Here is a 15,367-nt window from a genome sequence, read left to right as displayed (position 1 = left end):
ATGTATCTTTATCTTTAAAATGGCCAATTCAGGCTCCTAATCCTGATGCTGTCATGTCAGAATGACCATTGCTTAGAAACTGGGCTTCACCCTCTGTGTACATCGTGTGCTGCATAGAACACCCACCCAGATCCTGGAAAAAGATCACGCTATACATCTGTGTGAGTCTTTGGTGACATAAAATTTGTACATAAAACATGTAAATGAGACATTCAACATGAGGAACCTAGGATTTAACATTAGAAAGAACCTTAAAGGACGATTAACAATTGAAAGGACTGTTGCTAATTGCACTATCATGGAAATAGTTGCAGCTGGTGGATAGGAACAAGGTGGGTTGGGATTGAAGTCAAAGCCTTTGATCTTCCCAATGTTTAGCTAGACTAAACTTGAGTTTTACCAGGCTTTCTCTCCTTGTGTGTGAACCATAGGTGACCCAAGTGACTAATACGTTGGAAGAGTTAACCCAGCACAGATTGGAATTTTCTCCATCTTATCTCCATTATAGTACGAACATTCATTCAGATACTAAGACTTATTAGGGGAAATGACACAAGGTAGCTCTCAGGAGATGAGCTAACACCAAAGCACAGAGAGATACAATGACAAAAACTTGGTCATAGGAGTTCATATTTAGGAGTGCTTAAAAAGGGAAGACATAAAGGGGAGGATGGATGTCAGGATTTCCTCATATTCAAACATGACAGATCTGTCTTAATTGGATGTTTATGATGAATGAATATGCCCACCAGTAGGTGATTAGTAAACTGATGCTCTTTGTTCTCTCCTAATTGTTAGCCTTTGACAAAATTAATTTTGAACCCTTTTTGGTGACAAGATTTTGTGGCGTAGTTTGTGAGATAAAGTTTTACTGCTCTGGAGTGACCTTCTACAGGAGAAGAGGACAATACAATAAAACATCCACCATTGTTGGCATACAAATTGACAGGTTTAAAATCCTGTTAGATAAGAAGTGTTGGAACTTCTTGGCTTGCAGACTGAATTGCGTGAGTTGTATAAACACCATGACAACAATCTGTCAAGGCTTCACATCATTTTCGCATAGCTGCTAAAATAGACTGATTGGGCGTTTACAAATGTTTGTATAATGTTGCAAATTCACAAACTGAAAGCTATTCCCTAACCTGTGGAGCAGTGGGCTGAGAGGAAGCCTATACTAAAAAATAAAGAAAAATTGATGAAGGCATGAAGTAGATAATTAGATGCTTTTGACTGAGGGTTCTGATTCCAACCATCTCTTTCCCCAATATTTCTATATTTATAATCTAAAATAGGTTGGCACAGTGACACTTTTAGTATAGCCTCTACCTCACAGTTCCCGTGACCTGGCTTTGATCTTGACTGATGTTGATGTAGAGTTTGCATGATCTCCCTCTGACCGTGCAGCTTTCCCTGGGTGTGACTAGTTCCCTCCCAAATCCTGAAAACACATGGTTAATAAGATTAATTAGTGTAGTTGAATGGACTGGGGAAGGTGAAATGGGAATGTGGGGATGATTAGTGTAACTGAGTTAGCATTGAATTGGAGGTGCAAAGGATCTGTATGATTCTACACTGCAGGCGTGGAAGGAAGAGGGGAAGGGATGGGCCAAATGGCCGACTTCTGCTCCTTTGCCTAATGGTCTTTGTCTTGTGGACATCTGAAATAATAAGAGAGCCAGAAATGGAGAGCGAGAGGGAAACGTGCAGAGAATGAATGGAAACCCAAGGAGAAATGCCCCAATCACTGTTGCTCAACAGAGGGCATTGATTTTGCATATTGAGAGAGAGAGAGCAGAGTATGAGAAACAGGAAAGGTGGGATAGGATGTTCCTGTTGAGTGGGCAGCCGAACTACAATGTTCACTGCCATATTAAACCCCTGATCAACCCAATATCAGCATAATTTCACTAATTCTATACTTTATCAACATAAGGGACAAACCATTGCAAGCACAAGGGGGTGGAGGATCCTGATATGAGGATTCTGTGGAAAACGCACCTTTAAGTGCTGTAATTGACTTTGTAATCTACCTGATTTGTAATCTACCTGCAGCCCCGTGCTTGTGTCAGCATCTTTGCAATCTGTTGCAGATGCAGTGCACCTAAGTGGTATTGACAAATTAAGTAGAGTGCACGGTCTCCAAGTGTACTGCAATTAGAATTAGCTGGTGTATGTATCTCATTTGCTAAATGATTTAGCAAGTACAGTAGAATTTTCAGCTGTGTAGGAATGATCTGTTCAGCAGAACACCTTGAACTTTATTTCCTAGGCCACAGAATGGCAACAGATTGGAAAAACATCTGTGCCTCATTAGGAACACTTTTGCCTCTGAATCGGATTGCAAGTTGAAAACCCCACACCAGAGACTCAAGTAAGCACTCAAGGACGTCACATTCCTGAATAAATGCTTAACGCTTATCACTGTGCCTGTACCAGACTTAATGCATCATGTACCAATTCTGCTCATGCACAATGCATAAAGACAGTTTCAGCTGCTTTTCTTACATTATTTATAATTTTTGTCGCTTGGTCTGCATTGATTTCATATCTCTTCTTAACAACTTATGTCCATGACATGAGCCACATTGAGGCCAAACTGAAGGATCAACACCTCATAACCCATCCATGTAGCCTCCAAACTGGTGGCACAGACATCGATTTTTCTAATTTCTGATAATTACTAACCCTTCCCTCCTTCCCTATTCCATTCCACAACCTCTCACCCTTTCCTCTTCTCACTTGCCCGTCACCTGCTTCTGGTTGCCCACACTTTCCTTTCTTCCATGGTCCGTTGACTTCTCATTCTCCAGCCTTTTACCTCTTCCTTTTATGCCCTCCCAGGTTTCTAATACATCTCACCTCCCTCTCCTATCTACCTTCCCCCTCACCCGGTTTCATCTCCCTCCCCTTCACCCACACTATTCTGGCGTCCGTTCCAGACCTGATGAAGGGTCCTGGCCCAAAGCGTTGACTGTTTATTCCTCTCCATAGATGCTGCCTGACTTGCTGAGTTCCCCTAGCATTTTGTGTGTTGTTCTGGATATCCATCATCTGTACAAACTCGTGTTCATGTTGTGAGCGGCATCCTAAAATTTGGAAGAATTTTCACATCGTACTGTATCTTACCTAGGTACAACTTAGGGCTGCTATATTTTCATGCTTTGCACATTGACAATGTCCTCTGCTTTTCTCTTTTCTTGTTGTAGGTTGTTGAATCAATCCCCACACACTACTGCATTTAGCAAGCACACATTTACCTTACTTCACATTGCATTCCTGAAATCTCCCAAATATATGTTAGATTATGAGAACATTCAGTCCTCTTTTATTGTCATTTAGAAATGCATACATGCATTAAGAAATGATACAATGTTTCTCTGGAGTGATATCACAGAAAACAGGACAGACCAAAGACTAACACTGACAGAACCACATAATTATAACATATAGTTACAGCAGTGCAAAGCAATACCATAATTTGATGAAGAACAGATCATAGGCACAGTAAAAAATAGTCTCAAAGTCCAGAGTTGATCGACTCCCAAGTCCTGATAGCAGGCGGCAAAAGGGAGAAACTCCCTGCCGTAAACCTCCAGGCACCGTCAACTTGCCAATACCTTGAAAGCACCCGACCACAGCCGACACTGAATCCATCCGTCCGAAAACTCTGAGCTTCCGACCAGCCTCTCCGATACAGCCTCCCGAACGCCATCCTCTGCCGAGTGCCTTCGACCTCTCCCCGGCTGCTGAAACAAGCAAAGCCAAGGATTTCGGGGCCTTCAGCTCCGGGAATTCTGGTAACCACACAGTAGCAGCGGCAGCGAAGCGGGCATTTCAGAAATTTTCCAGATGTTCCTCTGTACTCTCACATCTATCTTCATCAAATCAGGATTGTGCACGGTCCCCTACTTGACAGATAACAGAATCAGAAAGTAGTCTTCTTCCTGGAAATCAAGGGATCATCCTGTTACAAATACAATGATCCAATTCCTCCAAGATTTTACTATCATGACCTGGGAAATCTTGGGTAAAAACTTGACTTCATAAAGAAAATGATGCTCCTTGTGCGTTAATGGTTATTATAATGATTGTTGCAGCATAGTGTTTAACATAGGCATGCAAAAGTGAACTTCTTTAGCCTTGCCAACTCTATGCACGAAGCTTTCAAGACGAGTTCACCTTCTACAGCTTTAATATTCTGTGCATTATCCTTCAATTTTCAACAGCTCCAATGTGATCACAGCGCATTATGATTGCAACACTAATTATATCTTGCCCTCTCCTCCCCTTTCACCATTTCACATGGACATCTCACAGCATGACTCCCTCCCTGCTCCATACTCCATTCTCACCCACCACTCTCCATCCTGCTGTATTGTCCCATGCAACCAGTGGAGATACAGCACCCACTCATTCAGCTCTTCTCTTTCCACTATCCAAGAGACCCAAATAATCACTCTGATTCAATTGCACTTCGTCTAATCGAGACTGTGCGACTGTGTGGCAAAAAAAAAGCACAACAGCGCCTTTTCCACCTCAGGTGGCTGAAGAAGTTTGGCATGAGCCTCCAAATCCTCAAGATCTTCTACAGGGGCACCGTTGAGAGCATCCTGACTGGCTGTATCACTGTCCACTATGGGAACTGCACCACCCTTGATCGCCGAGCAATGCAGAGAGTGGTACGGACAGCCCAGCTCATCTTTGGACATGAACTTTCCTCCATTGAGGACATTTACAGCAGAGGTGCGTAAAGAAGGCCTGGAAGATCATTGGGGACACCAATCACCCCAGTCAAAAACCGTTTCAGCTGCTTCCATCTGGTAAATGGTACTGCAGAATTAAAGCCAGGACCAACAGGCTACAGGACAGCTTCTTTCAACAAGCCATTAGACTTATAAATTCATATGTATGTACATTACGATGGAGTCATAACACAAAGATTTTTACTCCCTCATGTTGTGGGATGGATGCAAGACTTAAATAAATTCAATTCAATTTACTGTAACAGGTATGCACAATGTGGCCTCCTCTACACAGGAGAACCAAAGATAAATACTTTGCAAAGAACCTTCGCTCAGGAGTAATCCTGAGCCTCCTGTCACATGCCTCTTTAGCTTTCAGTCCCACTCCAGTCCTACCTATCCACCTATCCACTGCCATTTGAGTCCCAATGAAACAAATGGAGAAACCCCTTATCTTCCATCTAGGCACTTTGCAGCCTTCTGGAATGAACATCTGAATTCCCAGCTTCAGGTAAACTGCTCCACTGTTGTCATGTTTATGCAAATTCTCACCTTTCTTTAAAATACCTTGATAATGATCAGCACTCGTGATTTTATAGTTTTAACCCATTTCCGTAAAGGCTTTTCTTCTCACACCTCACTTCCTCCCCCCAGCTCTACTTTGAAAACTGGAATGCCCCCTTCTGCATCCCTAGGTCCGAGAGACAGGTGCTAGCTCAAAACGTTGACTGGTTTTGTGTTGAGATGCTGCCTGGCCGGCTGAGTTCTTCCATGATTTGTTCTCGCTTTGGGGAGAAGTCACTCATCATCTGCAACTTTACTTCTGTCATTTTGTTGCATCCAGATTCACACATTTGTCTATCTTAGGTATATTATCTTTTCTGATGCTATCAGACTTCTGAACTCATCACCACATTTACATTCTCAAACCCTTAATTCCACCTCCTCTTATTGCCATTTCAGTCTGCACTATTATACCTTGCACTACTGAAATTTGCACTATTATACTTCACACCATTTCAGTTTGCACTATTATACTTTGCACTACTGAAGTTTGCACTATTATACTTTGCACTACTGAAATTTGAACTATTACACTTCACGTCACTTCAGTTTGCACTATTATACTTTGCACTACTGAAATTTGCACTATTACACTTCACACCATTTCAGTTTGCACTATTATACTTTGCACCATTCTGTCATTTTAAACTCGCTGGATTTATTGTTGCATTTATTATATATGGTTTGCTCTATCAGCTTCATGCAAGCAAGGAATTTCACCGCATGCTCTTGTACATGACAATAAACTAACGTGTATCAAAAACTGCTCTGCTTTGTTCACTCCAATTATTTCTCACAAGAACAACATTTTGTTTCAGCTTAGCCATTTCTTCCTCAGTTTGATCTTTTAGGGCAGATGGGGCTGGTCTGGGCTTGCTATCGACTGACATTGTGATTGCCTGATGCTAGTCTATAATGGCAGAGTAGCTGTCTCCAAATACATCATAATAGCGTTTAACCCTGATGGTGGATAACTAAGATTATGAATGAGTATGAGTGGTAGGGATGGGGGTTGAGGGGGATAGATTGTTCTGGAGAGAGTAACTTTGACAAAATGTAACACGATTAAGACCTTCTATACAAATACTTGTGTTTACCTCCAGTTTTAGTCGGAGCAGGGAAAACTGATAACATAATTGAAATTCCTTCATCTGTATACACACACAATACAAAATAAGATGGGTCAATTAATGAAATAAATGGAAATAAATGGATCTCAGCTCGTCATCATTACAAAGGTAATCATGTGTGATTCTAATGTCCATAGGGACTGGGCAAACCTAATTAGCGGAAATACTGTGGAGGAAAAATTCATGAATTACTTAATTTGAATATGTAGCAGGTTGTATTAGATATAGTATAGTGTTATAGGAATTGAACGATTACTAATTCAAAGTTAAGGGATCTTAAGGGAAGAGTGATCATAATATGATGAATTTCACATTAACATCAAGTATTTAGCTTAATCTGAAAGAAAGGATCTTAAATGTGAAAGAAATGCATAACATGAAGATGAGTGGGAGTTGGCTATCATAGACTGAAATTTTCCAGTCAAGGTGTGACAGTAAGTAAGCAATAACTGAGCTTCAAAGAATATATAGCTTATAAGTAACAAACGTAATTCCCTTAAGTGAAAAAAAAACAGAAATAGTGGTCTAGCCATGGCCACCAGAAGTTATTTGCTCCATCAAAGAAGAGGGCTGATAACATGGCCAAGAAAACAACAAACTGCATTATTGGGAATACTTCAGTTTTTAGTGATGAATGATCAAGACATCAATAAGTAGAATTTGAGAATAGACATCTGGAAGTATGCAATAAAAACAGATTGTAAAAGCTTTTATAGATATAGCACCTCTAGAACAAAGGAAAATTATATCTAGGTATAAGGAATTAACAGAAAAGATACATTTTTTTGTTGTCTTCATGGAAACAGATGACAGAAATCTTCCCAAAACTAAAGGAGAACAGGCAGCAAGTCTTGCGTGAAGCATGATCTTAAAGAAATTAGGATTAGACAAAGAATGTATTCTAAACAGACACGAGGCAACTGTGGCTGACAAGGGAATTCAAACACAATGCAAGCTAAAGAGAGGGGATACTATATGCTAAAAATTAGTGGGAAATTAGAGGACTGGGAGGCTTTTAAAAACCAATGGAAGGCAATCAAAAAAACAATAAGGACAGAAAAGACGAAATATGAAGATAAGCTATGCAATAATACGGAAAGATTTTTCTGAAACATAAAGAGGAAAAGAGAGGTGAGAGTAGATTTTGGACTGCTGGAAAAAGACACTGGAGAGGTAGTAATAGGGAACAAAGAAAAGTTGGATAAACTTTATGTATTTTGCATCATTCTTCTCCGTGGAAGATGCTAGCAGAGTGCCAGAAGTTCAAGAATGTCAGGAGGCAAAAGTGAAAGTAGTTGCTATTACTTAGGAGAAGGTGCTTGGGAAGCTGAACGATCTGAAGGTAGATATGTCACCAGGACCAGATGACAGTCCTACACCCTAGGGTTCTGAAAGAGATAGCTGAAGAGATGTTGGAGGCATTAGGAGCGATCTTTCAAGAATCACTAGATTCTGAATGTTTTCAGAGGACTGGAAAATTGCAAATGTCACTCCATGCTTAAAGAAGGGAGGGACACACAAGACAGGAAATTACAGATCAGTAAGCATGGTTCAGTAGTTTGGAGTCTATTATTATGGATGAGGTTTTGGGGAACTTGGCTGTACTTGATAAAATAGGCCAAAGTCAGCATGGTTTCCTTAAGGGGAAATTTTGTTAGAGTTCTCTGTGGAAATAATAGGCAGGATAGACAAAGAGGAAACAGTGGATGTTTTCTACTTGGATTTTCGGAAGGCTATTGACAAGGCACCGCTCATGAGGCTGCTAAACAAGATAAGAGCCTGTGGTATTACAGGAAAGATACTAGCATAGATAGGAGATTGGCTGACGAGCAGAAGAAGAAGAGTGGGAAAAAAGGGGCCCTTTTCTGGTTGGCTGCCGGTGCCTAGTAGAGTTCTACGGGGGTCTGTGTTGGACCCACTTCTTCTCACGTTCATATGTCAAGGATTTGGATGACAAAATTGATTGCTTTGTGGCCAAGTTTCCAGATGATGAAAAATAAGTGGAGGGGAAGGTAGTGTTGAGAAACTAGGGAGTCTGCAGAAGAAATTAGATTAGGAAACGGGCAAAGAAGTGGCAGATGGAATATAGTGAAGGGAAGTGTGTAGTCATGCACTTTGACAAAAAGAATAAAGGCATAGACAATTTTCTAAATGGGAGAAAATTGTTACAAGGTGGGCATTGATGGCGGACCCAAATGCAAGACACAGACACTGAAGTACTAGGAACAGGACTAAGTTTATCGAGGTAGCAAGGTGAGTAAGGAAGAAACAATGCTGGACATTGATACAGGCCCTGGATGAGACTAGGATTCAGGGCCTAGGCTAGAACTTGGACTAGAGACACGGGACCCGGACAGGGAACTAGGAACAAGGAGCCTGGACTAGGAACATGGAACTCCGAAACCAGAGTCTGGACAAGGACCCGGAACCTGGGTCTTGACTCGGAACTGGAACCCGGGTTAGGCTAGGACTCGGGACTAGGATCTTGGCAAGGACAGGATGTGGCTACAGGACAGGATGAGGCACTCCAGCACAGGACGAGGTATCTCCAGCACAGGACAAGGTATCTCCAGCACAGGACGAGGAATCTCCAGCACAGGACGAGGTATCTCCAGTACAGGATGAGGAATCTCCAGTACAGGACGAGGAATCTCCAGCACAGGACAAGGAACCGGAACTAGATGAGGACACGAAGCTCAGATTTGGACAGGGCTGGAACACCGCTCCTGGACTTGGTCTTGGAACACAGGAACACAGAGCCTTGGACTTGAACTGGACGCTCAGAGCCTTGGACGTGGACTGGACGCTCAGAGCCTTGGACGTGGATTGGACGAGGTACTCCAGGGCAGGACGAGGCTCTTGGAGTAGGTTTGGCTCAGCTCTTAGACTTGGCTTGGTTAGACTCTTGGGTACGGAGCCAGGACTCCTCCTTGGAGCGCAGGGCCAGGACCCTTTCTAGGATGCAGGGCCGGGATGACTGCTGAGGACACTTGCCGAGGAAACTGCCGAGGTAAACTGCCAAGGGACCCCTGGACTGGATGAGAACACAAAGCCTTAACTTGGACAGGACTGGAACACGGTGCCTGGAACTTGTAACACAGAACACAGAGCCAGGACCCCTCCTTGGGAACAGGACCTAGGGCCGGGACTCTTCTTTGACACAGACACTAAACACAGGGACACAAAGAGAACAATAGATATTTCCTTATCATGACGTGGCAAGGCTCCGGTCTCACTCCGGCATTTGAACTTGACGGGGATGCAGGCGAGGCTTCAGAAGGAAGGGGAAGGGAACAGTCCAGCAGGGAATCCTTGGTTTGAGAGGTATTTATGTGCCAGCCCAAAATGAGAATCAGGTGCCTCAATTAAGGCACCCAATGGAACAAGGGAAAACAGGAAAACCCGGAATAAGGCATCGATGGACCAGAATGTGGATCAGAATGTGGACTTCATGGACCAGACCATGACAAAAATTCAGAAATCAGAGTTGGGAAGGAACTTTGGGAGTCCTTGTGCAGGATTCACTAAAGGTTAACTTGTAGGTTAATTCAGTGGTAAGGAAAGAAAATGCAATGTTAGCATTTACTTCAAGAGAACCAGACTATAAAAGAAAGCAAGGATGTAATGCTGAAGCTTTATAAAGCATTGATAAGATCACAGTTGGAGTATACTGAGCAGTTTTGGGCCCTATAGCAAAGTAAGGAGTCCTGATGAAGGGACTTGGCCTGAAAAGTCAACTGATTACTCTCTTCCATTCATGCCCCCTGGCCTGCTGAGTTCCTCCAGCATTTTGTGTGTGTTGCTTGGATTTCCAGTACCTACAGATTTTCTCTTGTTTAAGAAAGGACATTCTGGCATTGGAGAGGATCCAGAGGAAGTTTATGAGAATAAACCCAGGAATGAAAGAGTTAACATGATAGGAGCGTTTGATGGCTTTGGGTCTGTATTCACTGAAGTTCAGAAGAATGAAGGAGGCATCTCATTAAAGCTTATTGAACATTGAAAGGTCTGGAATGAGTAAACATGAAAATGATGTTTCTTATAGTGGGTGAGTCTAGGACCAGAAGGCACAGCTTCAGAATAGAAGGACATCCCTTTAGAACAGAGATGAGGGGAAACCTCTTTAGCCAGAGGGTGATGAAGCTGTGGAATTTGTTACCTCAGACAGCTGCGAAGGCCAAGTCATTGGGTGTAACTAAAACTGAGGTTGATAGGTTAATGATAAGCAAGAGTGTCAAAGGTTATGAGGAGAAGGCAAGAGAATGGGGATTAAGGAGCTAATAATTCAGCCATGATGGAATGGCAGAGCAGACTCAATGGGCCTAAATGTCTAAAGTCTGCTCCTCTGCCTATGGTCTAAAAACACTGCAGCATTTAACAGAACTGAAAGGTGTTAAATGTCCACATGATCTCCATAGCAAGATTGAGAAAGAGGTAACTCAAATGATAGCTCATTGATGGATTTGAACAATCCATAGATTCCAGAACAGTTCCCATCGATTGGAGAGTAGCTAATCAAGGTAGAGAGTGAAAAAAAAACAGGGAACCAACATTCCTTCTATTTTTTTTACAGCTGCATGAACCAACGACTGCTCTGAGCAGGAAATTTTTACACGGCATGAAAACTGTGCAGTACAACTTTTTTTGTAATAAGTATACTATGAATATTTAGAACAAAAATTGAAAATTGCATACTTCTGATTTTATTTATTATTTGAGGAGTATAATGAAATACAGTACAACAAAGAAAATCTTTCACATTTCATAAACTTTTTCTCATCTATCTTTATTACAAATCCATTGTCTCTAAACATTGTCCAGATTAATTTTGCATCAAGATGAATGATACATCTTAATCCTCATTAAATTATCCAAATGTTTCAGTTCTAGTCTGTCTCTGCATTTATATCTGACTGAATTCATAAGACTGAATGCACATTCACAGTCAGCACTAGAAGATTGAAATGTTCTGACAATGTCAACAAGGATTGACAATCCTTCAAATTCTTTGCTTCCAAGCACATAGTTCAATATATTTTAATTGAAGCAGTCTTAACTTTCATCCAAAATGACAAATTTGAAATCAGAGTATTGCTGTGATATTTCTGAGGAAGCACTTTTGGCATAGTTCATCATAGTAGCCGAGTATTTTACTGTCAGTTGTACAACATTCTCTTTTCCAAATTCAAAATTAGTTGCATTTGCAATAGTGACAAGGTTAAAAGTTTGTCATTTCCTTAACCTATCATCAGGAAATCTATTATCCAAGTGATTACACACTCGTTGAATGAATCAAATAATAGGCGCTGTATCAACATCAGAATATATAGATGCAAGCAGATCTTTCACTATGCCACTCCAATAAATTGCATCACCAAGCCCTAATGACTTCCATTCTGTGTTTATTGTTACAATTTGTAACAGTGTTGTAACTTCAAACACTGACAATGTAAGTATATTGAAACTCCAAAACGTTTAAAGTAAAGGTTATAACATATTTATTATTTAGAAAATTCATGGATTGTATTCAATAACACATAATTAATTACAGGATATTTCACAATTCTGTTAACACAGATTTCAAAATTATATTTGTGTTATATAAAAGAAAACTCCAGCTGGGCAGCAACAAAAGCTATGTGCAAGGAAGCATTTCAGTTACTGTGCGGCTGCATACCTGCACAGCTTAGAGAGAACAGTGCAGGGAGTTACAGCTTCACAAAACTAATATCAGAGGCAAGGTAAACCCTGGGCGACATATACAAAATGCTGGAGGAATTCAGCAAGTAGGGCAACATTTATGAAGGGGAATAAATAATCAACACTTCAGGGCAAGACCCTTCACTAGGACTGGAATGGAAGGTGGCAGCAACCTGAATAAGATGTTGGAGGAGGGAAAAAGAGAAGACTCAAAATGTTGATTGCTTTATCTTCTCCATCTGTAACAAAAATATTTTGAACTTAATTCTGCGTTCTTTTCTGATTCAGCTCAAGGCATCTACACATGCATTCACAAAGGGACGCACTGCACGTGTGTCAAAGGCCACACGAAGACACTTTATGAGAACCAGCATAAATGTAATACAGAAAGCAAAACAAAAGTCTGCAGGTGTATTCATACAGAAAGAAAATAATACTTACTTTCACTAAACCAGCTGATCTGCAGAATACTGACAAACTTCATGCCTTCCAGGAGTTTAGTGCTGCCAGAGCTCACCGGAGCACAGCTCCAACACCTCTGTAAAAAAAAGTCAAAATAAACAAGCGGGGAATTTAACAGCGGCTGCATATTAAATAGAGGGAATTTTACAGAAGCGGGAGTTGGAGAGAGGAGGTGGTGGCTGGTGGGGAAAATACCACTAATAACATTAGGATATTTGATCATTTTTGGTGAATCCTGGAGCTGTGACTGTTTTGTGAAATTCCTCCTCACTCGACCCGTTGTCCCAGCATACCCGGCTGTAGCCTCCCGCCATTTCACAGATCCTCAGTCTCTCTCCAGCACTCGCTGTTTGAGCATTGTTCGCCGAGGAAATCAAAATCTTAGACCTTTTGAAAGTGGCCTCTCGCTTGCCGAAGTGGGCCGTAAGGTTGGTAAGAACGAATCGAGCATTCGCACAATAAAACAGAAAGAAGCTGAAATTCATGGAAATGTTAGTGCTACCTCTACAACAGCAAAAATAGTCTCTCTGGTTCGTGATAAAGTGCTTGCAAAGACTGAGAAAGCATTAAGTGTGTGGCTAGAGGACATGTCACAGAAACATATCCTTGTTGATGGCAAAATTATGCTTGAAAAAGCACGTAGCTTCTATGAGCACTACTATGAGGGGGTTGAGGAGAGCAAGAGGAAGGAGTTTAAGGCTAGTAAGGGATGGCTGGCTAGCTATGTAAAGTGCTACAGCCTCAAGAAATTAAAGATCACGGGAGAATCGACAGGGCAGATGTACCAAGTATCCTATTATGGAGCCAATCGAAGTACATGCTTGAAGTCTCTCAGAAAAAAAATTGTTGATCGCAAACTATCAAAAGCTCACACTGCTGCTCTAAATGTTGAAAATATAGCTAGTGAAGATGCTCTTGGAAAATTATGTGACACCATGAATGCTTCGCATCTAAAGGCAACTTGTTTAATATTTCGTTCTGCATATTATTTAGCTCAGAATGACAAACCATACTCTGATCACTTTAGCTTATTGGGACTTCAAAAAAAATGGTATTGACATTGGAATTGGACTGCATTCCTGCACTAGTGCTACAGAGATAATTAATCACATAGCCATTAATATGAGAAAGAAAATTTGCCAGCATATCAAGCAGATAAATGACAAATGTTCTGTTCTCATTGATGTGCAGGGCTCCCCATATACTAGGTGGACTGTTAACTGTTGATCGCTTATTACCAAAATGGCTTCTCTGAAGTGTTACATTAAAATGGCTTCTCGTAATGTTAACTGCTGAGCAAGGGGTTCGCTGTAACTGCAATGTTTGGGTTATACAGGGAGATCATAGAAATTGTATTCATTTGTTAGCCAATGGAAGTCATGTTCTGTTATCTTGTATATGTGTGCTGAGTTGAGGAGCGCAGGTTTTTCGGGAGGCAAGCGGAGAGGACGGACGTGTGTGGAACGGACAGCGGTTCCAGCACGGCGGACACCGGACCTCAGGAGCTTGGAGGGTGGCCGGAGTCTCGGAAGGACGTGTGGAGGGAATCGGTGGTGTGAGCTCCAACGTATTAAAATCCTATGTGCACAAGACTGATAAGTTACTTATGTGGTGCCTATTTTTTTTGTAGTTATTTCTACTAACCCATCACCAAAAATTTGCTATAAAGTGTAATTCTTTACTTGCACTTGGTATATTGTTTCATATTGTGGTGTGGCTGTTCACTGGGCGACTCACACCTTATCCGCACCAAAGCAATTACACTGTTTGGCGAGGTCGATGGCTATTTACCCTAGGCAACAGAGGCTCAGTGGGGCAAAGACCATTACAGATGAATCAACAAGCAACAATTACCACTGCCCTAATAGTCTATTTGAAGTGTGAAAGTGATAAGAAAGGTGATCCCCATTTTATGTTTTTAGATCTAATTGAATTGCCTGATCAGAAAGCTGCAACTATTGCTAAGTATCTATTGAACTGTCTCAGTAACCATGGGTTTGATGACTCTTACTTGAAACAGAACCTTGTAGCCTTTGCTAGTGATGGGGCGAGCGTAATGCTTGGTGTCAAATCTGGTGTTGCTACAATTCTCAAGGAACATTACCTTGATGTGATAATTTGGCACTGTCTTAATCACAGATTAGAACTTGCAGTAGGTGATTCAGTGAGAGAAGTTGATGGAATAAATCATTTTCAATCATTTATGGACAAATTGTACTCTGTTTACAGTAGATCACCTCTAAATCAGAAGGAACTGTCTGAATGCGCCCCTCAACTAGAACAACAAATTTGCAAAATAGGCCGTGGTCTGGGCACCAGGTGGGTAGCTAGCTCGCTTCAAGCAGTTTCAACAGTGTGGCAAAATTATGAAGCACTGTGTTTTCATTTTGAAAAAGCAATGAAGGATGAAACAAGATCTAGGAGTGACAGAAAAACCTATGAAGGTCTGTTGAGAAGACTCTCTTCAGGACAGTTTCTATTGGACGTAGCTCTAATGTATGACATGTTGCATGAACTTGGTTTACTGTCAGAGTGTTTACAGAAACGCACTACTATGATTGCTTAGGCTGACAAACTGATCCAATGGAGCATAAGATCACTACATGGACTGAAAGAGCAATCTGGTACAGAAACTCTAGAAGCTCAAGAGGCAGTTGAAAAGGGGAAATTTGGAGAAATCACCTTAACAAGCAACAACAAAATTGTCTCCACTAATTATCTACAGTTTCTTATTAGTACTTATAAACAATTTGCAGCTCCGTATGT

The sequence above is a fragment of the Mobula hypostoma genome, chromosome 26, assembly GCF_963921235.1.
Source record: "Mobula hypostoma chromosome 26, sMobHyp1.1, whole genome shotgun sequence".
NCBI lineage: Eukaryota > Metazoa > Chordata > Chondrichthyes > Myliobatiformes > Myliobatidae > Mobula > Mobula hypostoma.
Note: the sequence above shows the minus strand (reverse complement) of the source record.